The sequence below is a fragment of the Rutidosis leptorrhynchoides genome, chromosome 3 (genome assembly GCF_046630445.1).
Source record: "Rutidosis leptorrhynchoides isolate AG116_Rl617_1_P2 chromosome 3, CSIRO_AGI_Rlap_v1, whole genome shotgun sequence".
NCBI classification, from domain to species: domain Eukaryota; kingdom Viridiplantae; phylum Streptophyta; class Magnoliopsida; order Asterales; family Asteraceae; genus Rutidosis; species Rutidosis leptorrhynchoides.
The window spans coordinates 410,229,354-410,244,014 of record NC_092335.1 but is presented as its reverse complement, the minus strand read 5'-3'; the positions used below and the strand labels follow the sequence as shown (position 1 = coordinate 410,244,014).

The 14,661-nt window shown below is 34.2% G+C and overlaps 1 long non-coding RNA gene across 1 annotated transcript; it reads left to right on the top strand.

The window, feature by feature from the left end:
- The first annotated feature begins 9,189 nt into the window (after positions 1–9,189).
- LOC139897766 (uncharacterized) lies at positions 9,190–10,930 on the top strand. Its single transcript, XR_011776788.1, has 3 exons — positions 9,190–9,265; positions 10,106–10,165; positions 10,675–10,930. It is a non-coding gene; the product is annotated as an uncharacterized lncRNA (long non-coding RNA).
- The last annotated feature ends 3,731 nt before the right edge of the window (positions 10,931–14,661 follow it).

The following is a 14,661-nucleotide window of genomic DNA, read 5'->3' as shown; positions in this document are numbered from 1 at the left end:
ATTTGCTACAGTAAAATTGACTTTGCTACAGTGAATTGCTACAGTAAAAATTGACTTGCTACAGTAACTTGCTACAGTGGTATAGTTTATGAATGATTTAAGACTATATTTTGACAAAGGTACGATTCACGAAACGTAAAGTACAAGTTTTCTCAGTATACGATAGGACGTTCGAAAAATCGAAACCGGGACAAAAGTCGAGTGACGACGTACGACTTATCGGAACGAAAATTACAAGTCAACTATGCACGTGAATATAATATATTATATATATAATTAATATAAATTATATATAATATATATTATTTTTAAAATATGTCGACAAGCTTGATGACAAACAATATGTGAGCTGGAAGGGGAGGCCATGCGATCGCATGGCCACAGGCCTTCAAACCCATGCGATAGCATGGCAGTGTTTGTCAGGCCACATCTATAAATTCCAGTGTTTTCGCTCGATTAAAATCACACACATACACAAATATATATACTCCGTAATATTATTTATTTATTTATTATTATTATTATTATTATTATTATTATTATTATTATTATTATTATTATTATTATTATTATTATTAATAAGATTATTATTAATCGTATTTTTTTTTTTTAGTATTATTATTTTTGTGATACAAAAATAATAATGTACATAAAATATTACGACGGAGTGATGTCCAAGTAATTTTCAAAACGAGTTTCCGAGCGAGCTAGAGTTAAGAAAAATATGGGTTATTGCCAAGGAAATTATGGGTAATGTTCGGGGGTATTTTTGTGAATCAAACCTCGTGTTTATCATCTCCGATGCGTCTACGTGCTTTCCTGCAATATTGTATATCAATATTAAACTGTGAGTTTCATTTGCTCCCTTTTTAATTGCTTTTGCAATATACATTTTTGGGCTGAGAATACATGCAATTTATTTTAAACGTAATGGATACAAGTACATACTTAATTCTACACTGAGTTTAAACCGAAAATTCCTTAGCTTTGGTAACTAGTAACTGCCAGTACATAGGATGTGGACTGGTGGGCGCGAATAATAGTATATGGATCCATAGGGCTTGACATCTCCGTCCGAGCTAGAGCGCTAGCCTTTTAACGGACGTGTGTTATTTGAGTTTAGGACACGTTGGTTTGCGTGTATTAAAACGAATGGGGTATTTATCATTATAACGTTAAAGTTTAGTTACCAGGGTGCTCTGTTATGTAGAATCTATTGATAAACATTTCTGGATGAAACAACTGAAATCTTGTGATCCATTTTTATATAATCTATTGATAAACGTTTCTGGATGAAACAACTGAAATCTTGTGATCCACTTTTATATACAGATTATGCGAAACACTAAAACTATGAACTCACCAACCTTTGTGTTGACACTTGTTAGCATGTTTATTCTCAGGTTTCCTAGAAGTCTTCCGCTGTTTGCTTATATGTTAGACAAGCTATGTGCATGGAGTCATACATGGCATATTTTTCAAGGAAACGTTGCATTCACCAAATCATCACCATGTATCTTATTTTGACTGCATTGTCAATGGAAGTACTATTGTAAACTATTATTTACAGTGATTGTCTATATGTAGAAATCATCAGATGTCGAAAACCTTTGATTTAAATATTCATTTATGGTGTGCCTTTTCAAAAGAATGCAATGTTTACAAAACGTATCATATAGAGGTCAAATACCTCGCAATGAAATCAATGAATGACGTATTGTCCATATGGATTTGGAGCGATCGTCACACTGTAGTTCTGGGAACTGGGTGTGCTGGAACAGGTATCTCGTGGTGTAGATTCGTGGTATCTCCGTCTTCAGGATTATCAGAATTCTCACTTGAAATATCACATTCGCAGGTATCGTACACTGGATCAACATCTTGATCTGAATCTTGTGCTGGTTCAACGACAATAGGTAATGGAGTTGAAGTAGGGGCAGACACTTCTGGTTCATTTTGCAAATCAAACAGTATTTGTAACTCTACTTCATTCGCTGTTGGATCTGGAGCAAGATTAAATGAATCTATCAGCTCATCGTAGTTAAAAATCCAAGGATGACTCTTCAAAACACTTTTCGTATGATTCCTCTGGACATTAACTTCAGACCATTCTTCAACACATCTTGTCTCATTGTTGAAAACTCGCTTGTTAGGAGAACTGTAACCGAGAAATACTCCAGTAACCACTTTTGAATCAAACTTACTTCCTGGTTTTCTTTTCAAAATGGTGCACGGCGCACCAAATGGTTCTAGATGCTTCAATGATGGTTTTCTCCCATGTAATAACTCATAGCAAGTCTTACCCAGTCGTTTAACAGTTAATACCCGATTCATAGTGTAACAAGCATTTGCAACAACTTCACCCTAAAAATGAACAGGTAAAGATGAATCAGCTAGCATAGTTCTAGCAGTCTCAATCAGAACCCTATTCTTTCTTTCAGCAACACCATTCATCTGTGGAGCGTATGCAGAACTGAACTGCATATTGATACCTTTGTCAATACAAAAACCTGCAAGAAACTGATTCTTGAATTCTGTACCGTTGTCGCAACGAATCTTTCTGACTTTCAAATTAAAACCTGTCTCTAATCGATTGATTAGCACTTTCAAGTTCTCAAATGTATCGGACTTCTCTTTCAAGAACATTACCCAAGAGAATATTGAATAATCATCAGTTACCACCAGACAATACTTACTTCCATCAATGCTTTCAAAACGGATTGGACCGAAAAGATCCATCTGTAACAATTCAAGTGGAGCAGAGATAGGATTATACTTCACCAACTTATGAGCTTTCTTGCTCTGCTTACCCTTCTTACACGGAACACTTGTTCCTGGAATCTGAAAAGATCGAAGATCAACACCTTCTACAAGATTGTTGTGAACCAGATGGTTCATCTTCCGAAAACTAAAATGACCCATGCATTTGTGCCATGTAATAGAATCTTGTTCAGTAGCTTTAGAAATAAAAGCTTGATGATGTTCATCAGTTGAAGTAGCAACATTCATATCTAGCATGTATAAATCAGCTTGTCTAGGAGCCTTCATCAAAATCATTTCTGGAGGAATCACAAACTCTGGTTTCAAAATGTAGCTGAATTCGTCATCAAATGCTACTTTGAAGGATTTTTTACAGATTTGTGAAACCGACAACAAATTGTTTGCAAGCTCTTGACAGTAGTTTACTTTGTCTAAACTAACTTTATAATTCTTCAATAAACCTTGAGCTGAAATGTGACCCCCTTTATCTCCAGCAAATGCAACATAACCTCCCTTAATTGGGTGTACATCCGAGAGAAGAGATAGTTGTCCAGTCATATGTCTCGAAGCGCCGCTATCCACTATCCAGGTGTTGTTTGTAGGTAGCCTGGTTCCCTGCATATCACATTAAAAGAATTAATTGATAATGAGAACCCCGGACGGCAGTAGGTTGTCCATTAACACCCATAGCTTGAACTTCCATCCATTTTCCATTTGAGTCAGGTGGAACCTCATCGTCCGAAACCATAAACTTAGACAGTTTAGAAGAAGCAACATTGCTCTTCTGGTTTTTCACATTCTGCTCATCTTCAGAGCGATTCACTCGTGGTCTAGTACGGGAAAAGCATTTCCTACGACTAGCTTTTTGCGAAGGTGATCGTGCCTTAGATTCATAGGCTTTACCTCGATCACTTGATTCGGCAACTCTTGCCTCGGTATCCTTCTTAGGAACCTTAATCTTCACAGGGGAAATTGACCTATTGAAGTTCTTTCTCTTATAGTCTCCATAGACAACATTTGTCGTATGTCTTCTAGTACGAACTTCATCACGAACAGGTGAACCTGTTCTGTGAGCATGATGTGATCGGTGATCATCATATGTGAGGTCAATCTTATGTCTTGGTGTTCTATACCTTGTAGGACAGTTAGCAGCAATGTGTCCAAACAAACCACAACTAAAACATTGTCAAAATTCTCTATATCCTCTAGATTGATATTGATTATTAGAGTTAGAGGAAGAGGGATCTTGTGTTTTTGCAAACACAGGAGAATCGTTTGATCTCTTTCTAGGAACAGGTTTAGATACAGGTTTAGGTGTAATCGGTGGAACCACTCTATTAGCAAACTTTGGATTTTTCATAATCCGAATTGGCTCATCAGGTGTTATCACCTTCCTTTTCTCCAACTTATCTCCTAGACCAGTTTTCTTATCTTCCTCATAATCTAAAGATCCTTCAGTGGTATCATCAGAAGGTGCATTCTCAGTTGAGCTACACTTTTTGTTCTTCTCAACATAGTCCTCATAACTAGGTGGAATACAGTCTTCTGGTCGTCCATCAACAACATTTGCATTAACAAATTTGTTCTGAAACGGTGGAGCTACGGCCTTTAATCCAATACCCTTTCCCTTGGTGTCATTTAATTCCACCATTAATGCATTCCATTGTGACGCACTTGCCCAACATTTCATCATAATTGACATAGCTTCTAAATCAGCTTTAACACATTCATTTTCTTTCTTCAATTCGTTTATTGTGTCAACACGTTTAACTAAAGCTTAATTTATATCAAAGTTATAACTTTTAAGATCGTGAAGTTGTTTTTTATAAACTTTGATTTGCTCTTTCAACTCATTTTCAACCTTAGTGGTCACATGGTCAGCATGCCATTTTTCTTTCATCTCCGCATATGCCTTAGTTAAATTATCTATTGTAACCTTAGATTCGGCACATTTAACACATTCAATAACAGTAGATGGATCAGAAGATACCTGTTGAGCATTATTTGATGAGGAAGTCTCAGCCATAAATGCAAAGAAATATGTCTTCTTCCCATCATCGAGCTCATCTTCTGATTCTAACGAGTCTGTAAGAAACTCTGATGTATCAGCATCTTTACCCAAATGAATCTCTTCAAGTCTATCCCAGATATCCTTAGCTCTTGTCAAACCGGAAACCTTTTCAAGATCACTAGCTGATAAGCACATCTTCAATAAGTCTACTGCTTGCTTGTTCAATGCTTCAAAATCAGTTTGATCTACCCCAGTATGAGCAGCTTCATCTTCAATCTCTGAGTCTGACTTCTTGTCTGAATCATCAATTTCTGAATTTACACTTTCAAGATCTGAACCTTCACCCATGAGTACTAACATATCCAATTCAACAGCAATCATTCTACCCCATTCGTCTAATTCCTTATCAGCATCAACCAATGTTTCTTCACTATGATCTGCTTCTAGACTGTCTTCAAACACTGAGGTATCACCATACTTATCCTTCCAACTGTTGAAGTAGTAGTCCTCTGATGATGTCAGTGAAACACTTCCAGATTCAGGTGTACGAGGAACCGAATCACGTGCCTTTTTGAATTTGCTCTCAACTTGCTTCTGAACCTTCTCTCTTTGAATGGTTCTTGACAATTCTTCAGCTCTTTCAGCATGAGCAGTCAGCTTCTCAATTATGTTTTGACTACTGACACAGTCTTCTTCTACTTCGGTGATCTTTGCCATGTTGGCTTTAGGTTGTTGGGCAGCCACATTTAACTTCATAGACCAATCATCATCGTCTCCATGAATAACAACCAAAGCTTTGTTCGGATTTTCAGCTGCATCAGCTTCATTTACTTTATCAGTAATGTAGATCTCACGTTTAGTTGAATGACTCTGAGAAGTATAATTCTGATTCTTGAACGGATTACGATTACCCTGCTTCTTTTGTTTTGTACACTGCCTTGAAAAATGACCTAATTCTCCACAGTTGAAGCAAGTAACAGTATTCATATCAAAACCCAGTTTTGTATCTTTGGTCAGACTGATCGGTTTCCCAGTTCGCTCTTCATAATCTCTAGCACGTCTCACAAGATTTGCCATACCCCACATAATATCCATCTTCTCGGCTTCGTTCTTATCAAGTTGATGATAATCTTCAGTTGTTAGATGAATATTACCTACGCGACCATCAAGATAACTATCATAAGAATTAACAAGGCTTGACAGCAAAGCTATATCTTCACTAACCTTTTCTTTCCCAGCTTTCCTCATGTTTTTGATCTTAAGTGCAGAAACGACATCTGATGCAGTCGGTGTAGATGACTCAGTAGTATTCGAAGTAGGCTGTGATTGATTGTTGAGTGAACATGGTGAAACTTGTGGTGGATACGAAGTTTGTTGAATAGGTGCACTGCTAACATTCAAACCATACATATTCTGATTGTTCGTAGCAAAAGCTGTTTGAAATGGTGCATGAGCCGACTTAGGTGGTGTGTAACCATTTGGACAGTACATTTTGGTGTCTTGAACTTGTTTAGACCTCTTGACTTCGTTTAACAACTCTAGTTCTTCTTCCTGAAGTCTTGCGATAAACGAGTTCACTATAGTAGTAGCTAATTCTCCACTAGTTTTTATAGTTAATACAAAACCATTCCATTCTAACGGTAATGCTCCAGCTAGACATGTCACTTTGTCTTTCTCTTCAATAGTTACATCATGCTTATGTATTTCAGCTAGCAAATGACGAAATCTTTCAACCAATTCTGTAATAGACTCTCCAACTTGCCAGTGAAAACGATCAAACTCAGCTTTCAACTCTAAACCTTTTCTAGTTCTGTAAGATGAATTTCCTTCATTGAAAGTACGAAGTGCTTCCCATATCTTGAATGAATTATCATGACACGGAAATTGATGGAAAATCGGACCATCAAGAGCACTCGTCAAATTACAGTACATCTTTTTCTCCAAGTTATACTCCTCACGTTCTTTAGAAGGCATGTTGTGTAATGTATACAACTCATTCGTAACTGGTGAACGTGGCCATTGAAATTCGGTTTCAATGTACTTCCAAAGCTTCGTGTCCTGACCATCAGATCAAATCTTAAACCTCGACTTTCAAGTAGAATAATTATCCATATTCAGTAACCTCGGACATTTCATACCACTTCCTGATTCACTCTCAGCAAGGAGTAATCGTTGAGTCATATTCGTAATGCTCTGAACTAACGGTTCGGCCAACGCGTAATTATTTGAATTAAACATCTTGAAAACTTTACCAAAGGGTAAACCGTGCGGTTCAGGTTATCAATCGTACGTGTGATAGTATCAATCGTACGTGTGAAAGTATCAACCGTACGTGTCACAGACTCAAGCGTACGTGTTACTACTTAACCAACAAAACCGAACACTAAGTAACAACCGTGCGCGTGACAATCACCCGTGTGATTACTCGTACGTGTCACAATCAACCGTTTGATCACTCGTGTGATCAAACTATAGTCACTTAACCTCAAAAGGTTATGCTAACCCGTGCGTGTGAGTTCACGAGTGACGATCAACCGTGTGGTCAACCGTGCGTGTGATCAAAAAATTTTGACCCACTCGTGTGAGCTGCTGTTCAGCTCAAATCACCCAAAAACCCTAAAAATTGATGTTAAACCTCAATTTCTTCGTCCAAAAGCTGGATTAGCACTAATAAACATAAACACACTCTCTAATTACAATTACACACGTAAAAATTGTGACGACCCAGAAATTTTCGATCAAATTCAAACTTAATTTTACTATGAATTCGACATGATAAGCAAAGTCTGTAATGATGAGTCTCAGAAATTTTGAACTGTTTCATATATTCAATTACCCTTCGACTGTTCTCGACGATTCACGAACAATTAAATGTAAATAGATAGGTGTGTATGTATATATAAATAATAATTTGAAATATAATTTGAAGTATTATATGTTGTTGTTATTAAAAATTAATAAAATAAAAATAGGATATTATAATAATTATTATTTAAAATATATCTCTATATAAAAATAAAGTATATTAAAAATAAATATTAAATAATTTTAATACTCGGTTGTTGTTCAAATTGATATTAAGCAAGTTAAATTCAAACTTATGTAATTTAAAATAAACGGTGATACGAAAATGAGTTCTATAAATTTTGGGCTTATTAAAAAAATGTATTTAGGAATTATTTGTTAAGTTTTAACACTTTTTATATTTTACCCTGAATTGAGAGAGACAGTTGATGTAATTTTTATTTAATAAGTTAATGATCGAATTTTATACCATAATGACCAAAATAAATAAATATGGGATTTTTCTGAAGACGTTTATCCATCACTAATTAATAACGGAGCATGAAATTCAGTCCGTGTAATTTGGGTAATAGTGTCGACAGGAATTTTACAAACAATTGTCACGATTGAAAAAGAATGTGAGACTAGATGTTTAATTTTATTATTATATTATTTTTACTCTCATGCTCACTGAAATTATTGATATATGAATCCAATATTTTTTTCCTTTTGTTCAATCAACAAACCACATACATGCATATATGGTTTAAGAATTCAACAACACTGTTTAACACACTTTAATGATTGAATTGTTTATTGATTGATTATGAAATTCTTATTAGTGTTTATTAAAGTGATTATTACTCTAACTTTTGTATATATATACATACATGCACGATAGAAATGGAATTCTATTATATAATTACTATTTTTGTTTTCTCCTAACCTTCCATCACCTTTATGTTAAATACATGCACCTAAGATCACAAAACCAGTTAGTGTGTTGTTTGATTCTTAACATACTACATTTACATCTCTTATTATATATATATATATATATATATATATATATATATATATATATATATATATATTCTCGGCGTCATCCATGACTTATGAAATTCTCAATAATAATACAGAGAATGTAATAATACGGAGAATGTAATTTTATTAACCAACTCATACAACTTTGTTCATTTTATTATATTAATAAATTAAGTCAAAAATCATCTTTTTCATTATAAGGGGATGATTAAACATACATAAAAAATATTACTCTGTATGAGATATCTAACAGCTACATTTGTTGTAGACTAATAATATTATAATAATAATAGTAATTGGTATAAGAATAGGGAACATGAAACTTGACTAGCCATTGAATTGGAATTTGATCCCGAAACGTATGAAGAACATATGGGATAAAATTTTTTATATCTATTAATCTTTAATTTATCTAATTACTTTATGGGATAAAGTTAACCAAATTAGATAAGTTTTACAACTCATAAGTCCTATCCATTTAACCCTTTATTTCTCTCTGTACGTTAGTGAAATATCACTATCACATTAGTGAAATACCATTATTATATATATACCTATAAATAATCCTCACACAAAACTATAAGGCTTTTAATTGTTTCAAAGCAAGAAACTAGTTAAAAGAGACATTCGCAAAAGAAAAGTAGGAAGAACTTTGCATAAATTCAGGTGTGAATCCCTATTTTGTTTACTAAAATATTACTTTGTTCATGTACTTTAGTTGTAGACCTTGACCTAAAATGCCTTTTATGTTTACAGAAGGCATGTTGATATTTTGATATTTTATTGTTTCTAATACCCATATATAAAATTTAGATTGCTAAAAAAAAAAATTTATGCTCACATGAGAATTGTAATGATCTCCGTTTAAATCTAGTTATTTAATTAATTATTTATTTATTTTATTTCTCTAAAAATCATTAATTCATGCTGGCCAAAAGAAAATATAAATATATATATAACCTTGACTGATGCTATTTTACCATGGAGTACTATTACAAAATCATATTTGTTTCATTTACCAAATTGTTCTTTCATCTAAAATTTTGGGTACGGATGTCCAAGTTTTAAACTAAAATCTCATTTTTTATATATTAATTGGTACATATATTATTTTGGATATAGAGTCTTGAAGACTATTATTTTTACTATTTTTGGTAAGTACTTCTTCATATAAGGATGTGGACATGATTGCAATTGTGATTTAGCCTCTGAAACTATAACTGTGTTTACCATCTACTAGAATTAAAAATAAATATATAATAAAATATATATACAATACGTCTATATGTAAAGCAAAATAAAGTTGACATTTTACAATTTACATTTTCAGTCCCTAATGTATATATAGTGTTATAGTAATAAACCAGAAGAATCACATTATTACTACTTGCTTCTCTAAACTTTATACAATTCTTAAAAGGATAGAATTAATATATATTTATAAATAGAACATGAAGATAACTTATAAAGGTGTTATGTGATCACTGACCAACCTTATCACTCTAGGTTAACGTTTCGGGTCACTCGTTTACGCTAGTATCTGCGATTTGTTTGATGTGCTTCAAGGTGAGTTTTCATTACTCCATTTTTATATATATTTTTGGGACTGAGAATACATGCGCTGTTTTATAAATGTTTTACGATATAGACACAAGTAATCGAAACTACATTCTATGGTTGAATTATCGAAGTCGAATATGCCCCTTTTTATATAGTCTGGTAATCTAAGAATTAGGGAACAGACCCCCTAATTGACGCGAACTCTAAAGATAGATCTATCGGGCCCAACAAGCCCCATCCAAAGTACCGGATGCTTTAGTACTTCGAAATTTATATCATGTCCGAAGGAAGATCCCGGAATGATGGGGATATTCTTATATGTATATTGTGAATGTCGATTACCAGGTGTTCAATCCATATGAATGATATTTTTGTCTCTATGCATGGGACGTATGTTTATGAGAAATGGAATTATGAAATCTTGTGGTCTATTAAAATTATGAAATGATTATTTATGATAAACTAATGAACTCACCAACCTTTTGGTTGACACTTGAAAGCATGTTTATTCTCAGGTATGAAAGAAATCTTCCGCTGTGCATTTGCTCACTTTAAAGATATTACTTGGAGTCATTTATGGCATATTTCAAAAGACGTTGCATTCGAATTGTTGAGTCCATCAAGATTATTATTAAGTCAATTATAATTAGATATATTATAAAATGGTATGCATGTCGTTGACTTTCGATGTAATGTAAGATTGTCTTTTCAAAAACGAATGCAAGGTTTGTAAAATGTATCATATAGAGGTCAAGTACCTCGCGATGTAATCAACTGTTGTGAATCGTTTATAATCGATATGGACTTCGTCCGGATGGATTAGGACGGGTCCTTTCAAAAATGATTCCTTTTTAATTAAAATCACTTTTATCTCAAAAACCCAAATAATAAACCCTATTAATCACCAAAAATCACTTGATGATGTTGAAATTACAACCAACGCTCTGATACCAATGATGAAACATGACTAGGAACTTTGAGATCAACAGGTTTAATTCACACATAGGCGGAATTAGTGAATCAAACCAATCAAAGTGAATATGGGTAGCTTTTTGGGATTAAATTAGTCAAACCACAAGGATTGTGATTAGATTAATGCCTAGAGCTATTATTCACTACCTGGAGTGATTTGGGTTGAGAGAGAATCGGATCAGGTGAACCAGATCTGAATGATTGTGTGTGAGAGAGGCTTAACCTAAAATGAAGAACATAAGACTTTATATACCCCTGCTGTTGACTCACCTGTACGAGTCATCCATTACACATACGAGTTGGCTTCATCAGCCGTACGGGTGATCACTCACTCGTGTCTTCTCATTCAGGTTATAATTATGACTTAGCTCAGCATCAACCGTGCGTATGAGCCTGTCAGCCGTACGAGTGATGCTTCACTCGTACGTCTGACTAAGTCTAACATAGTCAAACATCCGTATCGCGTTCCTGCAGTACATGTAACCACATACAAACACAGATAGGATAATAACGAGCTATCATGGTATCCCATAAACTGAAGTACTAATCACAAACGTAGGCAAGATGTCTAGGACGAGTTGGCTTCATCAGCCGTACGGGTGATCACTCACTCGTATCTTCTCATTCAGGTTATAATTATGACTTAGCTCAGTATCAACCGTGCGTATGAGCCTGTCAGCCGTACGAGTGATGCTTCACTCGTACGTCTAACTAAGTCTAACATAGTCAAACATCCGTATCGCGTTCCTGCAGTACCTGTAACCACATACAAACACAGATAGGATAATAACGAGCGATCATGGTATCCCATAAACTGAAGTACTAATCACAAACGTAGGCAAGATGTCTAGGGACTTACAGAACATGCATCAACAAATATAAAGAGTTTGATTATGAATATCATTGTTATTATATACTATGGTATTATTATTATGATAATATGATAAGGATGATTTTAATTACAAAGGTTTAAAAGGTTATACTTTAATAACATAAGATTATGATTATGGAAAATATAAAGATTTTGTTTAAGAATGAAAAGTATTCTGATTAAGATATTATTATGATAAGATGATAATGATGATTCTAAATTAATAAGATTTCAATTTAGATTAAGTAAAAGATAAGATAAAAGTGAAATAACTTAAAAGAGGATAAAACTTATCTAACTTATTAACTAATATAATATTCAGAATATGACACGCCTAATACTATAATACTAAATAAACGGTGATAATATTATATAAGATAACACTATAACTCATAAACTTATATTATAACACCCTAATTTAACTAAGTATAATAATACATATGATATATAATATTAAACGTGCTGTATTTCTATATACACATTCGAAAGTTATAAAGAAACTATAATCACAAACGGATAACGTATGACTTTCACGAGTCTCACCGCTACTTACAGTCATGGATGGTGTCTAGGTTGCCAGTTGGGATATGGTTGTAGATCTCGAATGTCACGACTTAAAGTCGGATCAAGAGTCCTGGCCCCCGATTACATCTGGCTATCCATTGACTTACTTGATAGCAACGAGGATCATTTGAGTTATACGACATTTAAACTTTGAGAATCGTTAGTATTGAAAATTCTTAAAAGAACACCGGTAATATATATGAACATATATATCAAACACATAACTATAATGATGATGATGATGACCATGATGATCCAACTAACTTAAACCTAATGATGATAGGTTGACAACTTTGGACCACCGCTGTTATTTGCTATCACATTGTTACTGTGCTCATAAGGTGAGTCATAGCCCTAACTTTTTAATTGTTTTATAAACTGTTTTCGGGGTGAGAATACATGTCTTTTTCTGTTTTACAATGTAGACACAAGTGCTAAACTTACATTCTATGTTGAGTTATAATCGAAAATCCCTTAGCTTTGGTAACTAGTAACTACCGGTTATAAGAACTGGTGGGCGCGAATAGATGTATATGGATCCATAGGGCTTGACATCCCCGTCCGTCCGGGTTAGAAACTAACCTGAACTTAACGGGCGTATACTGTTTGAGGTGGTACATTTTGGTTAAGTGTATTTAAAAACAGGGGTACTAAACAAAAGTTAAGGCTTAGTTAACGGGTGCTCAAACTTATAGAATCTTTTTATATTTTTAAAGATGCCGGCAAAGCATGCAAACGAAATTTTGTGGTCTACACTCTACACTTTATACTACCTAAACCTATGATTCACTCAACCTTCGTGTTGGCGTTTTTAGCATGTTATTCTCAGGTAATCTACTTTAGCTATGCTTCCGCAATAGAAGAAATTTTAGAGGTCAAGCATGGAAACTAAGGATTAAAGCATATAGAGTACGAAGACTGGACTTTGACCTCTGGTAATACAGCACGTCATAGTTTCATTTTGACGGGGTATTACACAATGATATACTTGCTATCTTTTATCTGTTGCAACTTTTTATTTTAGATTTTGGTTCCTAGCTATCATAATGTTGAGCGGTAGTCCTAAACTAGTTGTTTACGAGAATCGGATATGATATACGCGGTACGCGTATCATTATTTATCATACCGTAAAATTGACCATCCATTTGATTACTACTTCTCAATGCCGTTTTGTGTTGTAGGACAAAAAGGGTTTTGAAATTCATACAAATGACGCTATCAGTTTCAAAGGTATGACGGTTATATACGTTTAATCAACCTTAAAGATTGGTTCTGAAATGATTAATCAACCTTCTTCTTCATTTGCATATCTTACTTCTTGCTTTCGTTTTCTGTATTTTCGATGAATCACTTATGCGCTTTGTGAGGTCTCGTCTGTTTGTTGATTAATTTGAATTCATTTTCACACTTTGAGAATCGAAGTTGATTCATTTGTGCGAAAAAGTAAATTGCGAAGGTTAATCGATTTCTAATGGTGCTGTTTGCAGGCTTTCGATGGAAGTTTACGAACATCTAATATGTTCTTTAGCTTCTTCCTAATCAAGATAATTCAAAAATATATTTTTCGAGTGTGTTTCCTTTCTATTTTTATTTCTGTGTTTTGTTTTTCTTCCTTTTTTACGTTGTTAATGATGGTGGGTTTTACAACATTGGCGGTTTCATTTCTGCCGATCGATTTCCAGTCGTTTGCAGGTTTATGCCAAAGATCTTAGCTCTTAGTTTTTCCCTAATCAATGATAATTGGAGAGTTGGTTATTGTTTTGCCCAGTTGTAGTAATTTGAGATATATGCTTTCATGTTACTGATTGTGACTTCAACAATGGCATTTGCGTAAGTTGAAGATGTTTATGAATATTTGTTGCTTATTTAAATCTGACTTCTGCTTATTGGTTAAACTAAACCATTTTAAAAACATAATGCCCATTAAAAAGAGGCAAAAGAAAAGTGGCAAAAGTATTGTTAATGATATTGGTTACGTGTCACCTGCCATTTCGCTGAGGTAAGCAGTGAGAGAGTGTGCTCCAATATGGTAATCGTTTTAGTGGGCTCTCATCTCGCAATTTATCTGTAAGTGTTTGCCCTCTGCTTCTCCTG